General features: G+C 43.9%; 1 protein-coding gene across 1 annotated transcript in view; it reads left to right on the top strand.

The window, feature by feature from the left end:
- The first annotated feature begins 9,463 nt into the window (after positions 1-9,463).
- Positions 9,464-15,871, top strand: part of tafa3a (TAFA chemokine like family member 3a) — a 150,249-nt gene continuing 143,841 nt past the window's right edge. The window contains exon 1 of the mRNA XM_083771400.1: positions 9,464-9,876. The gene's annotated coding sequence lies outside the window, so the exon portion shown is untranslated. The remainder of the gene's footprint in view (positions 9,877-15,871) is intronic.

The following is a 15,871-nucleotide window of genomic DNA, read 5'->3' as shown; positions in this document are numbered from 1 at the left end:
ATACAATTGATTCAATGATATCAAGACTAGAAGTATAGGCCTATTTCATGAAGTGGATTAATAGGATAACGTTTTGTAGCCTTTCTTTCTTTTTTTCCCTAAGCCTTATACAAAAAAAGTAACGTAACTAGATCCAAAACATTAAGCCTTAAAGGATCCCTGGCTAATAAAACGTATAGGCCTATGCCTTAATATACATACTTGTCCTTTATAATCATCATAATAGGCCTACAAAATGTAGCTGCAAGCAGCGATAACGGTAACAAGAAGACTCACAGCGGTGCGTGCCCGTTTTTCCTCCCGGAATTTTCCCCAGTGAGGGGGATAACTTTGTAATATGCTATTGGCTGTTTGTATTATTTTTGGAAAAATATAAAAAGATACTCCTGTGGAAAGGTTATTTAATATTACATTTATTGACCCTATAAACAATTTAGTATTATTTAGTATATGTAAGGTTTTGCCCCCTCAAATGGTACCCCGTCAGATAATCCCCACATATCCTACAACAACTTCTGTGAACAGACTTCACTGTAGTAGCTTTTCATAAATTATATTTGTACTTAGGCTGTCTGCTGTCATGAAAGTTTATAGTTAGAGAAATTCAAAATCCAGCCGTCTGCTGTCCAGCCTCTCCCACCCCTCACTGGGGAAAATTCTGGGAGGAAGTGTGACTAGTGTGACTGTGATGCTGCTCAACAGTGCCATCCAGCGGTAGGCCTATTGCGATGGTACGGAAGTGCAATTATAACTCAATGGCTCGAGTGAGCGGAAGTTAAGCTGTACTGTACTGTACTGTACTGTACTGTACTGTACTGTACTGTACTGTACTGTACTGTACTGTACTGTACTGTACTGTCACACCCAAAATGTCTGCTAAAAACTTTCCCATCCCAAGCCTCCCATCATGCACCTGTGGACAGTGTGAAGCTCAACAGCGCCACTTTGTCACCTGTTGGTACTCAGACAGACAGACAGACAGACAGACAGACAGACAGACAGACAGACAGACAGACAGACAGACAGACAGACAGACAGACAGACGTCTCACACACACACACACACACACACACACACACACACACACACACACACACACACACACACACACACACACACACACACACACGCACACACACACACACACACACACACGCACACATTGCTGTTCCTTGGAGTGGCTGCACCACTCAAAAACGATATGCATATACAGTACACACATAGAAAGCCATAGAAACATAGAACACTGAAGTTGAGAGAAAGAAGACAAATAAAGCAATAAGCCACAAGAGGAGTGAGATTACCTTGTATTTTATAATGGCTGAGAGGCGTTGTGAGGCACGACACGCAGAATAATAATTTTCATAAAAGCTTAATCTTTTCACCCAACTTCTGTATACTGGGTTTTTAAACATTGGTCCAAAGTTTGTGTGTAGAAAATGTCAAGCAAATTGCGCAGAAAATCACAGGTCACAGGTCATAGGACTTAAAACATCTTATCGCAGGTCTCACAGGTCTTATCACAGGTCATAGGTCATACCACATTTGTTCCTCGTGAGGAGACGCATATGTGTATTGAAGTTTTATTGCTGGAGGTCAAACGGTTCATGAGCCATGCATGCCTGTTCAAATTTAGCATTTTTCTTTCTTTCTTATTATTTTTTTCCCCTTTTTTTCAAATATTTTTATTTCGTTTACGTTTTTTTAAATTAAATATCAGAATTAAGAGGTAAACAAACGTACTGTATGAATCACAAAGATCGTGGGCAGACATAATGAAAGACTAATGTTATTGTGCAAAACATGCCCCTTCAAGACAAAACAAAAAACAAAAACATTTTCTCCCCTTCAAGTCCCACAGAAATAAGAGGTCAGAACACGAAAGTTGTTTGGCATGAGGAGACGCAATATGTGTATCAGAGTTTTATAGCGGTTCATGAGCTATGCCTGTTCAAAGTTTGCATTCAGATCCAAACCACGGATAGATGACCAAAACCACGGACAGCGCTCGTAGTTTCGGAGAAAACAGCGAGGGGAAATCCTATTTTAAATGAGACTCTATGGAAAGGGCGTGCATGTTTCCTGGTGCTGGGGGTATGCAAGGCATTGCCTAGCAACCGACCGGCCAGTGTTAAAACTACATTTTCAGCTAAACCGTTTCATATCGATGAAGTATATTAATTGACTAATGTTATCGTCAAACTATTCCGCCCACTAAATCAGAGACCTACAATTGTACAGAGTGACTATGGCCTATACATACATTTTATCTGAGATCAGAGTCCAGCTCTTAACTTATCATGTTTAATAATGACTGATGTCACCATCCATATACTGATTTTATCTCATACATTCAACTATAAGAACTAAGTGAACAGTATGGTTCACTTAGTTCTCGCTGTTCGCGCTGTGTCATAAAACATAGGGGCGACAGTGTCTCAGGGGCATGGTAGAGCAGCCGCCAGCCGGATGGGAGTTCGATTCCGGGCTACCCCAGAGTTGGTGTCGAAGTGTCCTTGAGCAAGACTCTGAACTCTGAATTTGATCCAGATGTGCAGGTTGGTGCCTTGCAAGGTTTCCTCTGACATTGGTGTATGGATGGGTGAATGTAACGCACTAATCTATGTAAAGCGCTTTGGATAAAAGTCCTACGTATGTAAATGCACAATTTCTTCTTTTCTTTTTTTTCGAGGGGCGCTTACATCCAGCTTTTGGTTACCGTCCACAAACTTTGTCTTAAACAGACATTAAATTCCCATTGACAATGAATGGAGAGTTTCACGTCATAGTGTCTGAGCAAATCTATTTCACGTCATGATGATGTAGCCTGCGATGATAAGGGCGCCCCGCCCCTCACTTCACACAGGTGTGATATATATATTATTGTTTACATACCTCCCCCGAGTTCTGGTTATAATGAAAACAAACACAGAAATACATCACAGAACTTTGCAGGATCTGGAAAGTTTCAGGTTATGAAAGGTTCCTTAATATATTACCCATAGTAAAGAGCCAATATTGTTCACAGTGGAGTGAATGTGATACTAATGTGTCCGAGTACGGAAATAGTGTTTTTCACCACCAAGTGTCAGTGTTGTGCAGCCTAACACACACATGCACGCAGGCACGCACGCACACACACACGTACACGTACACACACACACACACACACACACACACACACACACACACACACACACACACACACACACACACAGTACAAGTCGGGCCTACAGTACAGCACCACTCAGTTACGTGTGCTATGTGAGAAACCACCGTTTGTCTCCTGTCCAAAATGCAAGAATAAATTACTGAAATGCAGTCTTGGTGTGTGCGACCCATTACTGTTATTTATATGATATGATTTGAAGGGTAACGCACCTTAAGTCAGAGCGTGGCGGTCACATGAAGAGAAACCACCAAGCCAAATTCCTGCTCCATGAGCAAACCAAACTCTGCTGATTGATGCATTCATCCACTGGTTTTGTGTTTCTCAAATCGATCGTTTGTACTTTATAGCTCTTTCAACAGAGATATGATCAGTGTATAGCCTACTTTTACTTTCTGCTCTTGTTTTGGTTCTCATGGTGTTATTTGCTCACAGTCACAGCCTCTTGCATAAGGTGAATAATTCACAACTTTCATGAGCCGTGCACGGTGCACGACTGCATGACGCCGGGAGATCTCGCAGAGCAGACGTCATCCTGGAAAAAACCAAAGCAAACAAATCAAAGCCAAAACAGTTTCTCCACTGTGTCTGTGCATGGTCCCCACTAGATGGAGCCAATTGATTGCATGGGCTACAATACATGAAGCAAGCTCAAAACAATGGGAAGCAGATCAGCATGTTTCTTCACCACCAACCATAGAACAAAATATATTTGGCAATATAATGGCAAACTGTTGTATTGCATAGTGATAGGATCCATACATGTAAACATTGTGAAAATATTCACATTTAAACATACAGTAAAATAACCACACATAACACTACAAAACTAGCTGTCGAGAAATGTTGGCTCTACTACTCTAAAAGTGGTAATGGCACATATGGCACCTGGCCTATTCGATCACCATTAAGTGTGTTTTTGGCCATTTCAATAATACAGTACCTGTTTTATTATTGTCTTCAGTACCACACGCCATGGCAATGAACTAAAATGAAATCACTATCTTCTCGTCAAATGAAATTTGGAGATATGGTAGAGGGCCATGCCAAACAGTGAGGATGCGAAGCCCACAACCATTGGCCAAAGGGTGGCGCTATAGCACTCAATTGAAAATGCAAACTTTGACCACGCATAGCTCATGAACTGTTTGACCGTCGGCAATGAAACTTCGATACACATTATGCGTCTCCTCCTGCCGAACAAGTACTGTGCTCTTTGACCTCTGACCTCTAGACGACCCGCCATTTTGAATGATATGAAAATCAATTGAAATGCATCTCCTCCCAGGATCTTTGATCAAAATGCACGGAAAGTTCTACACGTGAACATTGGACGTTTTTTTTAAGTTCTACACGTGAACATTGGACGTTTTTTTTAAGTTCTACACGTGAACATTGGACGTTTTTTTAAAGTTCTACACGTGAACATTGGACGTTTTTTTAAAGTTCTACACGTGAACATTGGACGTTTTTTTAAAGTTCTACACGTGAACATTGGACGTTTTTTTAAAGTTCTACACGTGAACATTGGACGTTTTTTTAAAGTTCTACACGTGAACATTGGACGTTTTTTTTAAGCGAAGAAATTAAGGTTTTATGAGCCAATGAAAATTGACGTTTTGTGAAAATTCTTAAAATTGTCCTTAATACATACATGCAGCGTCATAAGCTTTTGCAACTTTACAGTATGGTAGAGGGTCATGCCAAATAGCACTGAGACCAGCCTTATAAAAACAGCGAACACACTGTTAATGGACCCATAATTGTCATCACAAACACTGAATGATTCTGCTGTTAACAATAGAACAGCATGTAGACCACATGGTCTAGTGGTTAAGATGTTGCCCGAGTTCGAATCCTGGGCGCTACATTGGTGCCGTGACCCAGATCGGGTTCCCCGTCAAAGGGGATTTGAGTGTAGCAGTGGCTCAGAGCCTCTGCCTGATGGTGTCAAAAGTCTAATATCTCCCCTGGTCCAGAGGGATATCCTGTTGGTCTAGTGGTTAAGATGATGGACTTTTATGCGGGTGGCCCAAGTTCGAATCCCAGGCATTACATGTAGATCTGTTTGAGTACTTACGCGTTGGTACTCAAAGTATATTAGCTTATTGCCAATTGTATGGTCTTTTTTTTCACAAGTTCACTCTTCCATGTTTATATGGCTTATTGTGCATATTATTCTTATTGCTTATTGCCTTCCTGCTTGGTCCTGCCTTATGGCTTTGTATTTGTAGCATAGACTGTAAAAAAAATATGGACAAAGCGTTCTCCGGGTCTGATATGGACGGAAAATGAAGCCTGTCAGTCCTTGAACTGTAAGTCGCCATCTTTCTAGATCCGTTTGGGCCCAGCTGGCCATTGGCTGGCTCCGTTTGGGCCCAGCTGGCCATTGGCTGGCCCAGACAACGAGGCGGGACTTCCCCCCTTCCTCTTCGTTGGTTTTTATTTTGACTGAACGGGGGGTGGCTCCCGATCATAAACTGTAACGGTAGCCACGCCCCTCAGAACATACGCGACTTTATGGTCATTTTTTTAATAAATGGGACCATAATTGTCCAAAAAGAATATTATGACATGAGAAATGAGACTTTAAACTAGTGACTGGAAGCAGAAAGTATTCATGACCATGTTTATTAAGGTAATACAGTCTAGGTGATGTTGGGCCCACATACATGGACTTCTATGGGGTTTTTTTGGGCCCAATGACAGCGCCACAACAGGCCATCATATGAACTTTCAGGAAGTCCCGATTTCCTTAATGGCTTCACAAAATATCTGTCTGACTGCCCCCCTGATTTGTAGTTTATTTATTTATTTTTACTTTTATTTACTCTTCCAAAGATGAAGTAGCCTAATCCTCTCACTCCGTGAGAGTAATGCTCAGTCATCCACCATAAAACTGGTTGAACGTTCACAAACCTCTTCAACATGTTACGAAACCCTTTTGGGACAGGGGAGGAAAACAGAGATCCCAGACAAACCTACACTACGTGGCTACGTAACAATAACTTTTATCATTGAATCTTCCGTAGATCCTTTCCCGACATTTCCACTGTGAAGACTAATTTGTGTCTACAATCATTCTGTTGTGTTCAGGCAGTATTTCTTCATAGGCTGTCGCTGTTCCTAATTGGCGTGTGAGTGAGGGAAATGGCAAAGTTGGAAATTCCATTAGCACAGCCACAGGGCCTTGATGGAAACCCATTAATGGCTGTGCTATCTGGAGTGAGCTCTGAGGAAGACCTAGAGGAGCGGAGTCGCACGCAATGCCATAAAATCTGAGCTTCCCTTCGAGCTTCTGCACAAGCTCCTGAGTATCTGTGGACCTGTTGAATTAAGAGGGGAGGAGTTGGGGGAAAGGGATTGCTGTTTCTTCTGCATTATTGATGGCGAGCTCCATCCCTGAGCCCATTATGCCTATCACAAATTTCTGGTAGACGTCACATTGTCTCTCCTGAATACTTCCACAATGAAGGCAGGGAGGGATTGCAACAGGGCCCTGCTGAGCCCGTTATTTTTAAGCTGAACCGCCACAATCAATGCCCCTGTTGGACTGGGCTTTCCTCCCACTTGGGCCCTTGTGTGAAGAGATTAAACACAATGTGACGCTGTTAAACCTGGGATGCACAAAAAAAGGATTTGCCTAAAGAGTGCTGCCTGAGTTCTATACTCTCCAGGGCTCCTTGTTAAACAATATCTCAACATAACAGTAAATGTACTGTAATGGGGTTCTGGTTGCACTCCGTAGACTGAGACTCCTGTACTGTGGTTAAGTTGTAGCATCTCCTTGCAGAGACCACAGGCCACCGGAAGTTGCTGCGTCTCATCGTCCGCAACCGGTGCATGCCGGTGCTTGACCAGCAAGCCACAAGGAGTACAAATGATCCAGCACTCATACTGCAGACCACCTAGAGATGCTGTCCAACCACAAGCTTCATCCTTCGGACCAGCGGTGGCCAGCGAAGCAGACTGAGAGGGTTGAGAAATGGGGTGCCACAGGGGTCTGTCCTTTCGCCACCGCTGTCTAATATATCTACGACCGTCGGGTGACACAGTAATTATATTCCTCTCGGCCGGGTTTGAGAGAGCAGCTCTGGTATTCGACCACCCACTGTCCAATCTCGCACTCCTGCCAAAACGCTGTGTACCCCAGGCTCTTGTCACTGGCATCTGGCATTTCCACAATGAATGGTCAGTCTGGGATGGTATACGCCAGGATGGAAGCTCTAGCCGGTTAGTGCTCACTTGCAGATGCAATGTGGCATGCCTCGTCCCAATCAAACATCTTCCCCTGGTGTATTACGTGGCGCGGAAGGGCCTGGCGATTGTTTTACACGTCTGCATCAACCTCTATTGAATATGACATCAGGCACAGGAAACTGCAGCTCTCCAATGAGTCAGGGTGTCGGACAGTTCTTAACAGCGGTGACCTTGCCTGGTGGTGGCGACCACGTCAACGCTCACATGGCCCAGCGACGTCATCTTATCGCATAAGGTGGCGTTTCCAGTGGTGCAGACTGGAAAGTGGGTTGCCTGCCTGGAAAATAACAGGCCTTTAATCCAGAATAACACATTTCCCGTTAACCCATTCACAATAAAAAAATAATCACACCCGTGTGAAGTGAGGGGCGCTCTTATCATCATACATCAGCATACATCAGCCGATCAAATCATCACATTCCGTGCTATGCAAACACAAGCACGTGCTCAAACACACCTACACACAAAGCTGTGGAAGGGCTAGCGCCCCTCAATAATATTGCAATATATTGACAACGGTGTGTGTGTGACCCCTGAGGTATAATGGGAAGTCCCTATCCTCTGTCCAGTGCACGCTACAGTACGTTTGTCCTTGGCAGACAGTTTCCCGTGGTGAGGTGTGACCTCGCAGTGACCAGATGCTGGTAGAATCTGTCCCCTCTTTTATTGTTTGAATAATAAATGCCCTAGTTGCCCACTAATTGGGCTTCCCTCATGACTTGGCTCATCTGTGCGCCATGTGGTTGTTGTGGCCTTTAGCAGAGAGCTAACAACGCATGCTTTTCATCTGCCTCACCCACTGCCTCGGTCACCTTTACCTCACGGCTGACTCACCCAGCTGCCATACCATTTAATGAGACGCTGTCATGCGGCGGGGTATGACACGATAGGTCTACAGTATATGCTCCAGAGATGAATGAGGTCATAACCCCTTATTCCTTTATCTCTCTCACTCTCTCTATCTCTCTCTCTCTCTCTCTCTCTCTCTCTCTCTCTCTCTCTCTCTTTCTTTATCTCATGTGTGCATGATTGTGTATGTGGAAGAGAGTTTTAGAAACAGAGAGGGATAGAGAGAGACACAGACAGACAGACGGACAGCAATTGTGTGTGTGTGTGTGTGTGTGTGTGTGTGTGTGTGTGTGTGTGTGTGTGTGTGTGTGTGTGTGTTTATACCTCTCCATAGTTAGGCCATTTCAACACTCCTGTATCGATTATTCCTTCCATTCATGTCTTTTGCGACAAAAGAGACTGCTTGAGAAATTGCGAGATGAGATATAATGCAATTACTTGGTGGAAGCCTTTTCGGACTGCATGGGCACTAATGTGTCTGCGCTGCAGTGGATAACCTGAGTGTGCATTCAATGGTCTAATGCGTGTCATAAGTCTCATAACACACCGGTCTAGTACATCATTTTAAGAATGGCTTATGTTCTATTCACCACAATGTTGGAAGAATTAGAAACAGCAAGCTACTACTGCCTTGTGTGTGTGTGTGTGTGTGTGTGTGTGTGTGTGTGTGTGTGTGTGTGTGTGTGTGTGTGTGTGTGCGTGCGTGCGTGTGTGTGTGTGTGTTTGTGTGTACACAAGAACAAATAAACACAGCAGTATAGCAATCGGGGAAACTTGAAGAGACATTTTGATGCAGCCCATATTTCTAGATAATTGTGCAACGTTTTGCAAACAACAAGCCATTGAGCTCAATATCCGCACATAATCATCCAGTATTATTATCATCTGAGGGTACATTTAACTGAAGGGGTCACAGAGAGTGAGATCCGGTAGTATAATAGCCTATAGAATTAGAATGTAGGCCGGCTACTGTATACAAATCTCTGCACCTTCCCTCGTCATCAGATAACACAGGCATCTATTGTACGCCACATCCACTGGGTGGCGCCAAAACACCGCGGCCAGTGCGCCTTTTCTGATCGCCGGCAGAATGGGTCCCCAATCTCCCATCTTCCCCGCATACATCCATAGGAACTCCCCAAATGCTTCTTTTCCGTGGTTAGTAGCCTGCGAGACGTCGCCAAATTGGCCAATGTCTAATTGCTATCAAGCAGTGGGATTGTTTATAATTAATCATTAGTCATGTTTTAATCCAGAAATGATGGTTGACATTAATCCGATATGTGTCCCGGTCTTTGCGAATGGGAAGTTGTGAAAAAGAGCTCCAGGGACAGGAACTTTGAAAGACTCTCGGTGCGGCGGAGCGGAGCTGGAAGTCCACCGCATCCAGCAGCTGCTTGCAGTTTCATTTCACTTCTTTGACTCAGGGATTGTGCGTTTGGAAAAGCTTCTACTCGTCGTACGTTATGAATTATTGTCGTGGCATGGGCATCTCGCAGCACCGAGGAAATGGCATTTCTTTCAAATAAATCTCTGGTTTTTGACAGTGGGAACAAGAGAAGGACATTTCCTGGGATTAATTGACAGCACATCGACAGGTAGGCTATTTACATCATTGATAGGCTATGATTGAACATTTTGGTTTGAGTCTAACGATCATATTAAGTGCACTTTGACGTTACTCCTCCAAACAAATCCATCTACGATTATGGTTGTTTACTAATGATAAATTACACATTTATATAGCCCCCGGTTTCCCGGAAGCAAAATTGTATCACTTTATTTTAGGGGCTGGTATAAACTAAAGAATAATACAATAAAATAAACAATAGTGTTTTTATTTTTGAGCCTATTCAGACGGAAATATAATGAACAAATAGTCCAAATATGCTAGGCTGTATACAGTATGTTCCCGCAGTATAGGCTATTAATTTATCTGAATACAATTCTATTTTGCATTTGGCATGACATGCTGCTTTAATTTTGGACCAAGCAACCGCGGAGCGCGCTTAATTGTACCAACTTTCATGCATGTATTTTCATCATTGAACATTCGTTATCTATAGGCTACTGTTCAATTAACTTAATACTCGACGGTGTCGCCAAGCGGCACTGCCGTCCCTTGCCAATAATAAAAGTCCAGGTGAAAAGCTGATGATGAGAGAGACACCTATAGCTGCCCTCAGAAAGTAGCCTGTTTCTATGTCAATGATTATGACAATAATTATAGTATAGCCTACTACAGTACATACTTTGGCATTTAATCACTACATGAAACTCTTACTGTCATGTCTGTTCCTTTCTCTGTCTCACTTGCATGGCTCTCTCCATGTCCTTTATGTATTCTGTCTGTCTGTCTGTCTGTCTGTCTGTCTGTCTGTCTGTCTGACTGACAATGCATATAGTCCAACTTTTATTTTATTACACTTTTCTTCCAGGCAATGTGATTCTAAGGTTGGAAATAATAAGGTAGGTAGCCATAATGAACCAGGCACCAAAGCAATGCAAAGCATCTCTCCCAACAGTAAGCTTTAATACAAACGAATCTGCTGTGAACAGGGAGTGGAGCTGGAGCTACACATTCAGAGTGAGCCAGCCGGGGCCTTTTTGGTGTGAGCTCTCCTCAAAACAAAAATCCCCAGCTAAGAAGCTTGTTTATGACTTTATAGAAGTGTAATTTATTTGTGGATTATGTTTAGAAGACACAGGGATGGTGCTCTGTGATAACGGCCCCGGGTCTGGTGTTTGACGTGCGACCAAATGGCATGCATGCCAACTGTACGATATTTAGCAATGTGCTTGCTTACACACCACTGCGTACTCGTACTGTAGTCCACTGGTTCTCAAAAGTGGGTTCCTGAATGGGTACCCATGGTCCTGGAAACACAGGGACCCTTTTGGATATTCAAAAATAGCCGCTCTTGCAAGCTCTCACAGTGCATGCTGATGGGCTGCGACAAAATGTCGACAAAGCTCTTACAGGCGGTTCCTGGCACAAAAAAACCTTTCAAATAGGGGTCCGCGGTCAAATACATATCAATTTGGGGGTGCTGTCAAGTTGTTTGAGAAGTTGAACCACTGCTGTACTCTTCTTTCTCCCTCTCCATGTCCTGTTTCCTAGTCTCCACCCCTGCCCACTTCCTTTTCTGTTTTTATCTCGGTCTATCTACTTGTCGTCGCCACCCCCCCCTCCCTTCTTTCATCTGCCCTTCATCCGCCTGACAAGTGTTGTGCGGTCAGCTGTTTTTCTCGCTCTTCTTTTTCCGCAATTAGTGCTATCATCACATTTCATCCTGCGGAACAGGGGGATGGTAATAACCTTACGTCTCCTATTGCGTGGTGATACAATTCTGCTGTGATTAATTGGAGTCCCCTCAGAGAGTCAGAGGAGGTGTAGATCTTCTCTTTCACACCCTCTGACAGGCAACCTATTACAGTGTTTTATGGATCGCATGCAGTCACTAGCCCCCGTGAAGCTGCCCCTCAGCCCCGCTGTTGTTCTGGAGGCTTTTTATTGTGCAGTGTTATTGGTAGGTATTGCTGACAGGCAAGTGCAAAGGCCACCCTGGGATTATTGGAGATGGAATGTGTGTGACAGGCTCTACGGTGTGCCACAAGTAACGCTGGCAACTAAAAATAAAAAAGGATGTGTGCACTCGAGTCTGCGCCAATCGGGGGAAACTTGTATAAGAATTGGTCATGAGGCTAAATGCTTGGCACCGCGTTGCTCCCATGTGCCCATTAAAACCCTGGCATTATATAGCCCTGCCAAGTTCAGATTTTGTACCAAGATGTACTAAGACATTACATTATAACCAAATCGCTAACTGCTATGGGGGAAAAAGGATCGTTTTCCTCTAGGTGCGTAACAGAACACCCAGCAACTCCACAAATCACTTAGTACATGACATCCTCCACTCAATGGAATGGCAGCATAGAGACACTAAATAGATCAGTTTACACTTTCACTTGTGTTACTTAAAAGCCAAAAAGGGGTGTCAGACTCGGTATAGCGCTAGGACTCAGGAGTGGCTGTTCGATCCCTGGCAACCTCCTGCCATGATCTTGTCAAAGTGTCCTTGAGCAAGCTGAACCACTAACCGCTCGCCCATGAGCAGGCCGGTGGTGGTGCCTTGCAAAGGTTTCGCCAGCTGTCGGAACGGCTTCGTCCGTGTGGCATATAATAGTGTAAAGCTTTTAGCTTTTTTGTTTTGCAAAGACCATTTGCAACAAACGGCAGAGCTTGAGGACGGCAGTGTGAACTGAATACGGGATCAGTGAAGGTGCTTGATATGCACAAGCCATTACACGGTTCCCAGGAGGAGGAGAAGAACATTGTGGATAAGACACTTGTGTCACTAGTTTTTAAGGCGCAACCTCGTGGCTGTATTTGTGTGTTCTCTGCCAGCCGGCTGCTCTCTCTCTCTGTCAGATCAATATGTGGGGGAACAGCAAATGCCAGTCTCTGTTTGCTGCTCTGATACAAAACAAGTACACTGCTGTGTACACCTTTTGCATGCATGGTCTTTACCCCATTCTGACCTGAGATCAGATTCTAAAAAATGTCTTCTACATCCTGACATTTTTCCATTCTGACCTGAGATCAGATTCGGAAAATGTCAGTCGCTCTTCGATTTTTCAAAAATTGCAGACCTGCCCCAGGCGGTGGCGTAAACCGCCTGGGCACCCGACTGGTAATCCAGTCGCAGTGTGCCGCGGGTTCGACTCCCGAGCCCGACACGGCCTTTACTGCATGTCTTCCCCCCATCTCTCTCCCGTTTCCTGTCAGCCTACTGTCTGTCCCTTCAAAAAAATAAAAAACAATAAAAAAAATATCTTAAAAATAAATAAATAGCAGACCTACAAGCTGGTGGCGCGCTATGAGCTTGTAGATCTGCTATTTTTCAATAGCTAAAGCATGACATAGTGTTAACACCAAAATGGGTTCCCACCCAGAATGGGTTACACATGGAAGTTGACCTATAATGACTGTACACCGTCCATTGCTGTTTGTAGTGGAGTGAAATCTGGAAATACTCCAGTAAAGTAAAAAGAAATACAATGCCTCAAAATTGTACTTAAAGTACAGTACTCGTAGTTAGTTACTTTACAATACTGCTGTCTCATATCACTAAGCTGAACATATAAGAACCTAGATGTCTTCTCACTACAGTACAGAGACCTGATATTCAGCAACAATACTGTGGTCTTTTTTTTCTTTTTTTTTTCTTTTTTTTACTAAGCTTTCGGGGGGGGGGGGGGACAGTGAAACAGCAGCCATCTATCTACGAGATTACCCTGCTTCGGCAGTCCGTTCACAGCAGTGATGTGTTTGGAAAGGCACGGTTTGTTACACCTAAAAAATGTGGCCGCCAAAGCTACTGAGGTGAATCTGTCGAGTGTTTAAGGGGAATTTCTAAAGCCCCATGATTAGAATATAGTGGAAAAGCAGTGCCCCGTGATGCTGGTGTGTGCCATGCGTGTGAGTGGGGGGGGGGGGGGGGGGGGGACACAGTTGGTGGGGGAGTATAGCAGCACATGCCATGTTTTATAGATGCCATTTAAAGGAGCATGCCCAAGATAGGGCCGACTGCAATGAACTGTAACCGCAACAAAACACCAAGACAATAAACAAACAAATTGGTTGCCTGGAAGCCAGCGGTGTCCCACTCGCTCGCTGGCCTTTGCTGTGCAGACCCATCCGCGCGGGCGCCCGGTGCGCTGTGAGAGGTGGCTGCTCCTCTGAGATTAGGCCGCGAAACACAACTCCGTCTCTTGTTTATTTATGCTGATTCACTGCGCGTGTGTGTGTGTGTGTGTGTGTGTGTGTGTGTGTGTGTGTGTGTGCATGCGTGCGTACGTGCGTGCGTGTGTGCATGCATGTGTGACGGAGAAAGACAGAAACATGGCGAAGGAGAGATAGTTAAACACAATGAGGAATTAGGCTGCGTGTCGTTTCTGTCGGGCTGAATGCCTTACTCTACAGGAAAGGGAGAAAAATAACCTGTGTTCCAATGGATCCAATGTTATTTAGTCACATACTTTTAATTGGTTTTATTCATAAAACCCACACAGCACAGTAACCCCACAGACATCCCTATTTTGAGCATTTCCTTGATAGGCAAATATTTATTCATTTTGAACATAGCACATCTACAATGCATCGCACCACGTCGTGAGCCCGTGTAGGTCGCCTGTTTTTTCTGCTTTTGTTTGCGTGAAGTATAGGCTATAAAATAGGGCATTCATTTATGAAAGAAAACAACATAAAAAAACATGAAATATGGAGATGCAATGTTTGTGTAAGTGTGTGTGTGTGTGTGTGTGTGTGTGTGTGCGTGTGCGTGCCTGTGCGTGCATGCGTGCACATGCATGCGCGCTGTCTGGCAAAGCTAGCTTCATGGGCTTATAAAAACTGTGGTCTCAGCCGCATCCGTTTGTCTGGTCAGTGTACCTGATCAGACTGCAGATGGCTGCCCTGTAGGGCCCGTCACGTACCGCTCATATGATATTGTTAAGAAGCAAGGCCAGCAGTGTGCATCCAGACAGGAAAGGGACCATGAATTGAACATCTTTTAACTTGAACTCCTTTGAACCAAGAATTGTGGCGATAACGTCATTATGTGAAGAAAACCTTTATATAAAAAACTATTAAAATAGTGAAAATGGCCAATCTACAAGCAACGCATCGTGAGTCGCATGCGCATCGTGAGCTTATATAGATCACCCATTTTCACTACTTTTGTGCGACACCTTTGTTTGGTGTATAGGTCCTTTGTAGGACATTAATTTACAACGAACTTGAATTATGGAGGTTTCTATACCCGACAGCAACGAAACATCATATCAATATATATCATATCAATATATATATCAACGAGCATTACATGATGTCTGCTCATAATTGGAGTCACAAGTGAAATGATCTCTCAGTGTCATGGAGCTGCGTTCCCATGAGACACATTATGGAGACCTAGGGTCAGAGCCTGCAACTGGTTATTGGCTTCATCCCCCCCTTCACAGATAATTTAGGAATCCAATCAGAGCATCCTGCAGGATTGTTCCTAATGTGCAATAAAATCCGGTACGACGGTGCAGTGGATTGGTTAGACACCTAACAGGCCGACCGTATAAGAATAACGCTATACGAATATAATTAAATCTAAAATTCTAATATCTAAAGCACGTACTGGGAGTGTCCCATATACATGGTATAACTTCAGAATGTTAGGTAAATGTTTAGCAAATCCAATTCTTCCTCCTACCATCTTCTGCCTCCTGAGGGAATGTGTGTTTATAGGGCTTGGCATGTACAAAACAAAAGCACGTAATTAAGTATAACCAGCTCCCGGTGTGCTTGAACATTTTTGGACCAACCGACCAGTGGAGTATAGGCTCATTCCAGTTGCATGGTCGCAGCCAAATGGAATCATTTTCCACAGTCCAAACTATATGCTCTCTTTTAGCGGATCTCACGAATAGATTTAACCAATATTTATTATAGAATCAGAATCAGAAAGTGTGCATATAATATATCATCTTGGCATTCGGCTCGGCTGCAATTTTTATATCCCTGCTCGGCACAATTAAAAC

Source organism: Protomyctophum parallelum, assembly GCF_964188405.1.
Source record: "Protomyctophum parallelum genome assembly, chromosome: 8".
NCBI lineage: Eukaryota > Metazoa > Chordata > Actinopteri > Myctophiformes > Myctophidae > Protomyctophum > Protomyctophum parallelum.
The sequence above is the reverse complement of the archived record's forward strand: the minus strand, read 5'-3'. Positions and strand labels throughout refer to the sequence as shown.